General features: G+C 48.1%; 1 pseudogene across 1 annotated transcript; it reads left to right on the top strand.

Annotated features, from left to right (window-relative positions):
- Positions 1-8046: 8046 nt before the first annotated feature.
- Positions 8047-10858, top strand: LOC308634066 (protein transport protein Sec61 subunit alpha-like; annotated as a pseudogene). Its single transcript has 4 exons — positions 8047-8097; positions 8413-8604; positions 9124-9200; positions 10674-10858. The product of its transcript is annotated as a protein transport protein Sec61 subunit alpha-like (transcript).
- Positions 10859-11801: the final 943 nt, after the last annotated feature.

The raw sequence follows: 11801 nt of genomic DNA, 5'->3' as shown, positions 1-11801 counted from the left end.
CCAAAAAGGATGACTTTCATTTTCAATAACATTTTGGAAGGCCTAGGATTATGGAAAGGGGACAGCCACTTTTCATTATGTTGTTCCTCTTTCAACTTTCTATCAAGGTAAATAATAATAATCAGAACTTATCTATGTCTCATACTACAATATTTTATATCAGTATTTATGTATTAATGCATTTCAATGTCATTTTCACATAGGAATCCAGAATGACAGAAACATTCCAGACAATCTAATCTTTGTTTAGATCATCTGCTAAAATGTGAGCCACTTCAGGGAGGAAACAGGGAGTAAGTTACAAGTCTGCTCTTTTTGGCTTCTTGCTGAACTCCACGCATCAGTTTCACTAATGCTTTACTGACCAAAATATATAGACTGGCCTCACTCAATGTCAAAGCAACTTTATTTGCACCCAATGTGTGTAACTTTATTAGGTATACTGAAATATTCTAACTATTAATAATGGTGAACAGCACAATAACCATTAGATAAGCAGTAAATATGTAAGAAAGAAAGGGAAAAACTATGTAGAATCAAAATGAAGACTAGCTCATTGTTAGTAGACAGATTCCATGATAGTGAAACAACTCGTATTAGAATAAAATAAAGTAGAATTGAATAATCCATACAAGTTTGTTACAACAAAGAAGACTGAAATATATTTCTAAAAACACAAAAAATGTTCCAAGTACATATGGTCTTACATATGAGTACTTTACATAACTTGATATGCCTGGAGTTTTTAAACTATAAAGTATGTGTTTCATTGCTCTAAACATTTCAAACACATTATGTTAAGGAAGTATAAATTGTTAACAAAATCTAACAAATATAGCACAAGATTTCTCATCAAAATGCTGGCACAGTTAATCCAGCAGCACAGTACAGGAATAATACAACATATCATCAGTCACATGGTTAAAAAAAAAAGTAACTTAATCAAGCTAGGTTTTTCAACAAATGCCAAGGAAGTCTTATTCAGTATTAAAGAGGACTGATTATTCTTTCTCAGGATCTCACCTAAATACACTATTGAAAATAGGTGTGCCATCACATCTAATCTAAATGAAAAACTAAGTTACCCTCAGGCATCCTTTTGCTAAAGCCGGTTTGGTCCTTAAATTAATTCTCCTAGTATGCTTTCCAAAGTTAACTTATTTGCCAAAGGTTACATAGTAAGTACCATGAAGGGAATTTTAATATATCTCAGGTCAACAGCCATAGTTAAGACACAAAGCACTACCCAATGGTAGTTCTTGTAATCTAGTGTTTTAGATAAGTGCCTCAACAGAAAACATTGGACCAAAATCAGTGATTTTCGTAAATGCCATAAAGAATATATCTGAAAAATGAAATAGCAAGAATAGATACAATTAATAGTATTGACAACAGTATTCAAATACAACTATATGTATACCCATGAAATACTTAAATAACTAAAACAAACAAACAAAATTTTAACAAGAAGAAACAATTCCCTCTGGATATTTGCAATGGCAAATCCTGATATCATCTGATATCATCTGTCCTCTGTCCAGCCAGAATGGATCTGTCAATGGGGATGGGAATGCAGCAGGCTATTGGGGGGTACATGACTTTCCCAACAGGATGACATGGGGTCTGGTGGGCTCGACAGAGGGACTCAGTTGTGTTCTTATCTTTGGTTTTGGGGGGTTATTCTATAATTGATACCAGCAACCTGAAGCCCATCCAATGTGGAGAAGGGGTCACATGCAATTTTGTAGGTTCATTTTATTAAATAATGTCTTGCTTTCTTGAGCTCCCAGGGGCTTTGTGGCTGCCCATTTCCTTAGGCACACTCATGGAGCTGGGTATCTCTGCAATGGTCACCTTGGCCTCATCATGCAGCTCTTGGCTGGCACCAAGATAATTGAAGTGGGTGACACCCCAAAAGACCAAGCCCTCTTCAATGGGAGCCCAGAAGTTTAAGAAAGATCATGGATACAGTTCTGGTGTCTAGTTGAGAATTTGAATTGTCTCTAAAATTGGGGGCATTAAAACAGCCCAGTTTTGCCTTTTTGCTTTGCCTGCCAACCCTGTAGGTGCTCCATGGCCTGTTAGTGAGAGAGCACTTCTGGGAGGTGCTGGGTATGGGGGAAGGCCAGGAAAGGCAGGGGATGGCAGGAATGCCCCAGAGGATGGACTTGAAGGATCAGGGCATGGAGGTCACCCCTTCACCAGCCATGATTTCCATACCTCATGAAGGAGGTGACATCTAATTAAGACCTGTCATAAGAATTCAATCAAAGCCAGATGATGTGGAGTATGCCTGTAATTATAGTAGCTCTGGAGGCTGAGGCAGGAGGATCGCCATTTGGAGGCCAACCTCAGCAACTTAGTGAGGCCCTAAGCAACTCAGTGAGTCCCTGCTTCTAAATAAAATTAAAAAAAGGCTTGGGATGGGACTCAGGGGTGAAGCACCTCTGCTCAGTCCTCAGTAGCAAAAAAAGAGGATTAAATTAAATAATCACTCTCACAGTGCCTAGCACATGGTAGTTATTTAGCAAGTGCTATTTTTCTTCTGTATTTAAAAGGATTTGATGAGCAAAAAGGCGATCCTCTCAGTCCATCTCTGTTGTTGATTAGTTTTTTGATGTGGAAGAAATTTAGATAATAGTTCTGGAGTCTCAGTTTTTACATGCTGTTAAACTAGGTTAAGAGTATTGGCTGTATCAAATGATAGGCAGCCCCAATAATGGGGACCAGCATCAGAGTCAGCCAAGCCTAGCCTCTGTTAACTGGAATGTGTTATTTAGAAAACAATATTTACAATTTTCTACTCTGCCATCTTCCATACAGCATGTCTTAGAGATCTTAAGTTAGTAGGTTAAATAATTCAGTGAGAAATCCATCTAACTTAAATTGTGAGTTTCAGACACAAATCAGATTGTAGAATATATTTATGTATTAATGAATTAATCATTAATGAATTAAGTAATGCATTATTAAATATTAAGTAATGCATTTATTATCCAATGCCTTAAATTAATGCATTATCCTTCTAAAGCACTAATAAGTGGTTTTCTTTTTTTTTAAATTTTTATTTTGGACATTTTAAAATATACTTGGCTTAGTGCAGTAGTGCACACCTCTAATTCCAGCAGTTCGGGAGGCTGAGCCTGGAGGACTGTGAGTTCAAAGCCAGCCTCAGCAACAGTGAGGCCCTAAGCAGCTCAGTGAGACCCTGTGTCTAAATAAAACCAAAATAGGGCTGGGGATGGGGCTCAGTGGTTGAGTGCCCCTGAGTTCAATCCCCAGTACCAAAATCAAAACAAACAAACAAAAAATTCGCATTATTTTTCTAAAGCCCAAATCAGGTGTTTTTTCTCTTTCTCTCTTTGTTTTTAATATTAATTTTTTGCAGACCTAAAAATGGAACTCAGTGCCTCTACCACTGAGCTACAGCCCCAGAATTTTTCTCCTTATCCTTGACAAGTTTTTAAAATATTTTTCCATCTTAAGAATTCAAGATCATTTTTTTAAAAAAAAGAATTAAGATGACTGGGCTGAGGTTTAGTAGAGCACTTGCCTACAGTCTGTAAGGCCCTAGGTTCAATCCCTAAAGCCACAAAAAAATGAAAGGTGCTTTCACAAGAAAGCCTCTGAGTTCTCATGCACATTGACGTGTGACAGTTGGACACTTCTCACCAAGTCCCCGGGGGGCAGTGTCAGTATTTGTCATCTGTGTTCCTGCCACACTCTGCTCAGGGTTTTCTTGGGACCCTAGTGTTTGGCATGATCGTCACCATTGGCCAGTCCATCGTGGATGTGATGACAGGCGTGGACAGGGACCCCACAGAGATGGGTGCTGGGATCTGCCATCTGATCACCACTCAGATGAACCCCCACTCTCACTCCACTTCATGAGTGACCCCGTTGTCCCTCTTCCACCTCAGCAGTACTCAGCCAGAGCTGGGGCCAGGCCAGACTCAGGGCTGGGCTCAAGGCTAAACACTGACCTGAGCAGGGTAAGGCCCCGGGTTGGAGGCTGGTCACCGCCCCAAAAGAAATCAATTAAATAAAGACCCTGCACCTATCTACAACGAGAAATATTGAAATCAATAAAGGCATGCTGTCCACCTGCAAACCCCCAAACAGTGGTAGAGGCTCACCTGGCATGTGCAAGGCCTTGGGCTCCATACTCAGCACCCCATAAAAATAAAATAAAAATGTTGTGTCCACCTCCAACTAAAAAATAGATTTAAAAAAATAATAGAGAATCAAAAGACCCTGGCTTTGGCTTCTGAATTCCCGTGAGGCCGATTGAGAAGGGTCTCTTATTTGGCCTTCATAGCAGAGAGCCCTTTCATTGAGGATGGAAGGAACCAGGGCCCTGGGGCCAGTAACACAGAGTCCACTTTTATTAATTAATTTATTTTAATTCTGCAGTTCTTTGTGGCAGGCTTGATTGTCCTCCTTTTGGATGAGCTTCATTATAAATGGCATGGCCTGGGCTCTGGCTTCTCCCTCTCCATCTCAAGCAACATCTGTGAAACCATCCTGGGGAAGGGCGTCAACCCCACCACCATCAACACTGACCAAGGTAAGGGCACTGCCTCCCGTTGGGCACATCTGCAGGAATTTTTCATGTATGCAGAGTATTCCTCTGGGGGAAAATGTCTGTTTCAGAATCATTTCTTCTCTATTTTCAGTGTGCAAAGGTTTAAAAATATAGCTGAGTGCAGAGGCTCAAGGCTGTCATCCCAGCAGCTCAGGAGGTCGAGGCAGGAGGATCACAAGTTGGAGGCCAGCCTCTGCAACTTAGTGAGGCCCTAAGAAACTCAGTGAGACCCTGTCTCTAAATAAAATATAAAAAGGGCTGGGGACAGGGCTCAGAGGTTAAGTGGTCCTGGGTTAAATCCCTAGTACCAAATAATAATAATAATAATAATAATAATAATAATAATAATAATAATAACAACAACAACAACAACAACATTTACATTCAAAATTATATCTAACTTTCACGTCTTATAAGAATATTTCAAGGACAGTTAACATGCCATAGAGTAATCCTGCCTCATATTTCTTAGCAGGAACCTGCACTGCAAGGATAAATAAGTGTTGATTTTAGCCAATTGTCTTCTGGTGGACATTTCAGTCCTTTCTCAGTCACAGTTAGCATCAAAGTGAATATCCTTGGGAAATCATCTGCACATATTTTAGCAGTTGTTCTTAGCAAATAAGATTCTAAAAATGAAATTACTACACCAAACCACTTGTTCAGGCAAGGGGCAGTTAGTTCGAAGATTACAAGTTCAAGGACAGCCTTGGCAAATAAGTGAGACCCTGTCTCAAAAAGGGCTGGGGTAGAATGTCTGTTACTGGGTTCAATCCTCAGTATTGCCAATTTGGGGAGGAAGGCACTGGGGATTATACTCAGGGACAGTTAATCCCTGAGCCCCATCTCCAACCCTCTTTTGTATTTTATTCAGAGACAGGGTCTCGCTGAGTTGCTTAGAGCCCCAATTTGGCTGAGGTTAGCCTCCAATTTGCAATCCTCCTGCTTTAGCCTCCAGAGCCACTGGGATTACAGGCAGGCACCATGACACCTGGCTTACAAATCTTAATAAAATGAAAATTGCAAAACATTTGAGACTTCTTAGGAGAGGGAAATTGACTTTTTTCCTTTTCTTTTTCTTTTGGCCTCTGATCCCTGAATCTGTTATTTGCTGGGAAGTTTCTCATTGAAAATATTTGTGTGCATTTTCGTGTTTTCTTGGAATTGACTGTGGAGCTGGTTCTCGGCCTCCAATGCCACGTCATCAAATTGAGGAAACTGCAGATGAGTCCCTGCAGGGTGACTGAGAGATCCCATGGGAAAGAATGGACCTCAGGTAGGAGGGTCAGGGGCACTTAGAGAAGAGTAGGCAAAGTGACACCGGACTCTTCCTAGAATTTTAGAAAATATAAGGTGAATTGAGGATCTGGGGGTGCAAAGCAGCTGGGCCCCAGCTCTGGATGTGGGGGTGAAAGCTGGGTAGGAGTTGAGGAGTCTGCCAAGACCTCCTGGCTTTGGGGGAGCCTGCCTTCAAAAGGAGCGGGAGCAGTGGTGGCCACAGGGGGCCAGTCAGCGAAGGCTTGGGCTCCAGCAGCCAGCCAGAGGATCACTTTGCTCTGGATCAGGATGGTGAGTGAGGGGACAGTTTTGGAAGGAATGATATGCTGTCCCTGGGAGACAGGCTGAGAAAATGGCTGGCAAGGTGGCACAGACATCCAGCCTGAGCCAGCCAGTGTGACATCAGAGTGAGGGCCTTAGGACTTAGCGAGAGATGAAGGCAACAGACAACCGAGACATGGAGGTGGCTGCGCTTGGCCACCTCTGGAACCTGGCTGGGGCAGAGGGGCTACCTGGGGGGCTTTGAGTGGTGCTGTAAGGAGCCAAAATGGTGGAGCCATGGGGACACCCTCAGGATGGGCAAGAAGAGGGTGGAGCCGGCACAGGTAGCTTGCAGCTGGAAGGGTCTCCTGTTTTCAGGAGTGCCACCAAGGCTCAGCTTGTGACCTGGAAAGTGGGTTGTGGAATGGGCCCTAGGGTGGAGAACGCAGTTGGTCGTTCTTCCCTGAGGTGGGGGACAGTCCAGGCTTGAAGGGAGGTGGACAGTACAGACATCACATGGCTCTCACCACCCGGGTGACACTAGCGCATGAAACAACCCAGTTCCCAGAGATAAGAAGGTAGTGATTTGCAAGAAATGACCACGTTAAACATTTAGAAAGCTTGTAAGGCATTCACCCTGCCATTTCTGTCACCCACCTTTCATTCCAGAAACTTGTCAGGCAGTGCTCTTAAGCACCAGGCGCTTCTGTGGGTGCTAAGAATACAAAGGGATATAACATAAGACGTGTGAGCGTCAATGTCATCCCAGTCCCCTGGGTCAGACTAGAGCAGAGAAGGAAGACAGGGCAACTGGGCAAGACTGTTACTGGTCCATCTAGAGAACCTGGCAGGTGCAAAGGCCCTGAGGCAGAGATGAGCTGGTGTGTTGAGGGTCGGTGCGTGGCTCAGCAGAGCAAGAGAGGGTAGTTCAGAGAGGTCACTGGTGGAAAGAAAAGCCAGGACAAGTCCCTGCTTTCTCCCCCTGGGATTGCTGAACTTCCTCCTTTACAAAATGCTCAAACTTTCATGTCTCCAGATTCTCGACCACATGGACATCAGCTGTTGTCCCACACAGCGAGGCGGCAGGGAGAGAAGCTGTCAGAAGACCACCATGGGGATGCCAGGGGGCCAGGGAAAGCTAGGACAGCATTTCTGTCACAGATATCCAGTCCATGTGGTCTACAGGACAGATGGCCCATCTGAGTGGCCATCCAGAAGGTGATGAAAGTCCTGATGTCCCAACTCTGGGGTGAAAGGAAAATGCTGTCCCAGGGAGAGACTGGGACATCTGAGTCCCCAGCATTAGCCACTCTGCCCACAAATGCCACATCTAGGGAAGCACCGACCTGGCAGCAGGGGCCATGGTGACAGTGTTTCCCACTGTGCTTTTGTCCTAAAGTCAGTCTCACGCCATTTCTGAAGTTCTCAGACCTTGGCGCCCTGTGCTGCAGTGTCCCTGGCCAGTCTGTTGCCTATTCCTCAGGCCAGGCCCCTTTCTGCCTGTTGCTGAGGCTGAGGCAGGAGCATCTCAACTTGGAGACCAGCCTTAGCTACAGCAAGGCCTCAGCAACTCAGCAAGGTGCTGGCTGTGAATGAAATACAAATAGGCTGGGGGTGGGGTTCAGTGGCCAAGGGCCCCTGGGTTCCATCCCTGGTGCCAAAAACATCCAGACTGTGACCCCATGACTGTGGGTGCCGTGAGTCTCCTGGCTGATTCTGTTCTCCTGCCTCTGCTTTGGCAAGGAGGAGGCCCAAGACCCAGCGGAGTCCAGCCCCTTGTTTTTCCCTTCACTTTTGTGTCCTCCTCTGCCAAGGGGCATGGAATTGGAGGGCGCCATCGTTGCACTGTTCCAACTCTGGGCCACGCACACAAAGACTGAGCCCTTAGTGAGGCTTTCTCCCGTCAGAATCTCCCCGACCTCATGAACCTCATCACCTCCATCTTTGTCTTTGCTGTGGTCATCCATTTCCAGGTGTGTCCAGCGTGAGCACAGGAAGTCTGCATTTCTTTTTCTTTATTTTTTGGTACCAGGGATGGAACCCAGGGGCACTTAACCCCTGAGCCCCATCCCCAGCCCTTTTTATATTTTATTTAGAGACATAGTCTCACTAAGTTGCTGAGGCTGGCCTCCAACTTGCCATCCTCCTGCCTCAGTCTCCTGAGCTTGGGGTGACAGGTGTGTGTCACTGTGCCCGGCTGCAATCACAGTTTTGGTCTGCTCTGGGTTCACCTCAAAGCTCAGGCTCAGTAGATGCAGCATCCTAGATCTTCTGTTCCTTCTTCCCAGGACATGTCTTCTGGAGGCCCCACCTGCACCTACCCAGTTGGTGGTCTGTGTTACTACCTATCTCTGCCGGAGTCCTTTGGCTCCGTGTTGGAGGACCCTGTTTATGCAGTAGTGTACCTCATGTTCATGCTGGGCTCCTGAGCCTTGTTCTCTGAGACCTGGGTCGAGGTCTCGGGCTCCTCTGCCAAGGACATAAGTATGAATGGAGGTTCTTAACATGTCACTCAGCTTGTTGCTTTGTCACAGTGATGGTTTGTGACATGCAGATGGGCCACCCACATTGGTGAGACAGTTCAGAGCATTAAGGAGAGATGGACAAAGCTCAGCCATCAGCAGCAGGTCTGAGAACCTGAAGCCAGAGTCGAAAAACAAATTTTGTCTGGTCTTCTCTTTATGGCACCTTGTTGTTCCAGGGACACTTAACCCTTGAGCCACCTCCCAGCACTTGTTATATTTCATATGGAGATAGGGTCTCGCTGAGCTGCTTAGGGCCTTGTTAAGTGGCTGAGGCTGGCCTCCAACTTTCAATCCTCCTGCCTCAGCCTCCCAAGTTGCTGGAATGACAGGGGTGCACCCCCAGCCCTTAGGGCATTTTTAAAGTCCATGTAAAGATGTAGAGCTGCAGAAAGAGCCCTTTAAGTGTCCAGCAGCTTGAGACCTTTCCCTCCGAACCCACCTCTGAGCCCAACCTCTGCTCTGGGCATCATGCAGGTGGCCAAGAAGCTGAAGGAGCAGCAGAGGGTGATGCGGGGCCACCGGGAGATGTCCCTGGTGCATGAGCTCCACCGGTGAGTGCAGTACCCACCCCCTGTCGGCAGGTGCAGCTCCCAGGCCCCGAGCACTGGTGGGCCTTGTGGTCTCCAGTGTCCATGGGTCTTATTCTCAGATCACAGGGTAGGCAAGGTCCCTGTGTCATTAGATATTCATGAACCTGCTAAGTGCTGGATGCTGGGGATATGGAAAAAGATGCCTGTGGCCCTCAGCAGGGAGCCAGGAGCATGCAGCCTGGCGACGCAGCATGGGGCTCTGTAGGGACAGTGCTGGCAGCAGGGGACCCTCACTTCTGCTCACGCTGGTGGGATGCTGCCACCAGGAGAAGGTGCTCAGGCTCTAAGCACAGAGTGGGGCTCCAGATGGACCTGAGTGGAAGCGCCAGGCTCGGTGGGGTACTCCTAAAGGCCAAGGCAGGAGTATGGCAAGGTGGAAGCCAATGTCAGCAACTTAGTGAGGCCCTAAGCAACTCAGTGAGACCCTGTCTCTAAATAAAATATAAAAAAGGGCTGGGGGCGGGGCTCAGGGGTGGAGCACTGCTGGGTTCAATCCCCAAGACCGAAAAAAGACAGATGGTAGATGTGGCTTAGAGGCCAGCAGAGCCTCAGAGTTTGAAGTGGTGTTTGAATCGGGGAGGTCAGTTCCAGAAGACAAAGCTATGGCAGAGAGGAGTCCAGAGACCAGCTGGGCCATGGCCAGGTGACCCGTGTGGCCGTCACCTTGGGGTGGAGAGGAGGGAGGGTGGGAGAGGCCCCAGGGTGCAGGTGCCCACGGCAGGAGGAGCGCCCACTGCAGCTGCACCTCATCTTGGATTGAGGGCTGCCTCCGGCCTACCTGGTTCCCTCTGCCATTTTCTTAGCTCTTCCTCTGCCACTCAGCAGCAGCCACAGTGAGAAGGGCTGTGTCTACAAAGTCAGGTGGCAGCCCAGGTTGTCCTGTGGGCTCTCACTTGGTGACCTTTCCTGAAAGAAGCAATGATGGGAAAAGCCACAGTTGCAAATTCTAGGTTGCCTTTGAGTCCTTGGTAGGGACAGTGGCCATTTCGAGAGACATCTTCAGCATTAGAGTCTCGTCCTCAGCCCCCCAGCCCCCTTACTGAGGACCAAACCCAGGGTCACTTGACCCCTAATCTATGTTCCCAAGCCTTTTTTTAAATTTTATTTAGAGACAGGGACTCACTGAGCTGCTTAGGGCCTTGGAAAGTAACTGAGGCTGGCCTACAACTTGTGATCCTCCTGACTCAGCCTCCCAAGTTACTGGAATGAGAGGTGTGGACCACTGCATCTGGCACCCTTTCAGTTTGGACTAGTAACAGTCCCCTAGCAGGAACTAGGTCCCGTAGCATTAGTGGGGCGCACAGGATTGTTAGCAGATGATGCTTCAGGGAGGTGGTGGGGCCTCCTGAGGTTCTGGTCTCAGTCATGGGCAAGACTGGTGGCCAGTTTGGGGGCTCTGTTTTGGCCCAGGGCTGACCACCTGCCCTCCCCCAGGTACATCCCCATGGCATCAGCCTCTGGGAGCCTGTGCCTTGGGGTCTCTTGGTCCTGGCTGCCTTCCTGGTGCCATCTCCTTGGGGATGGGGATCCTGTTGGTGGTCACCAACATCTCCCAGTCATTCGAGAACTTTGTCAAGGAGCCGAGCGAGGTGGACAGCATGGGCACCCTCCTCTTCTGAGAGCCATGCCTACCCAAGGACCAGGGAGGAGACTGGGCAGTGCCTCGGAAGGCAGTGGTGGCCAGGGGCAGCGGTGCTGTGGCGCGTGGGGACGTTGTGGTCTGGCTGATGTCTGCCCCTCCTCTCCACCATGGGGTGGCCACCCTTGGCGGGGCTTCTCTCCTCCTTCTGGCTTTGGCAGCTACAGCCGTGACAGGGACAGGGAGCACTGTCCCTCTTTTCTGTCTGACTTTGGTTTTGGCCTCCCCTCCCACCCTCAGTGATGTGTGCAGCCACTGTGGCATCCCTGGTCCCCACAAAGGTGGCTTTTTGACTCTGCTTGGAAGCACAAAATCTCTGTGTGTGGCCTTAGGGTGGTTGGGCATCTGGTTGCACCTCCTCTGGGGACATGGACAGCGTCACCAGCAGGTCCCCAGCGGTGGCACTATCTGAGTGCAGACTGTTCCCGTGTGGGATGTTGGGTCCTCTGGGCTCAGGATGATATAGCTCCCTACCCAGCTGTGGGTGGCTGATCTCCCACCAAGCGTCCAGATGGGCCTCATGCTGGGGCAGAGCCAGGACTGCCATCCCTGCCACCTCATGGCCACCTGTGTCCATGCAGCTTTGTCCTTGTCTGGGGGAGGCCTGGGGTTGCCACATCCACCCTCGCCTGGCCGAGCTCGGTGCCCTCAGTGGACCACCCTGCCACGTCCATTTGTCCAGACTCCAGTCAGCCGTGGTGTGTCCTCACTGTGCAGCTGCCCCCGTGCCCCTGGGAAGGGACATCTTCTGTCTCTCCCTGTGTTTCTACAATGTTCTGACTGCACTTAGGGACCAAATGCAAGTAAGGGGATAGCAAGATGCCACCAGCTCTCTCGGCCTCCACCACATTAAGCCTCCACCACATAAAGAGGCCGGGAGGGGAGCTTTAGGCTCAGGGCCTGAGATCAGGGTCAGGAGCTCG

The sequence above is a fragment of the Spermophilus citellus genome, assembly GCF_964194105.1.
Source record: "Spermophilus citellus genome assembly, chromosome: 15".
NCBI lineage: Eukaryota > Metazoa > Chordata > Mammalia > Rodentia > Sciuridae > Spermophilus > Spermophilus citellus.
The sequence above is the reverse complement of the archived record's forward strand: the minus strand, read 5'-3'. Positions and strand labels throughout refer to the sequence as shown.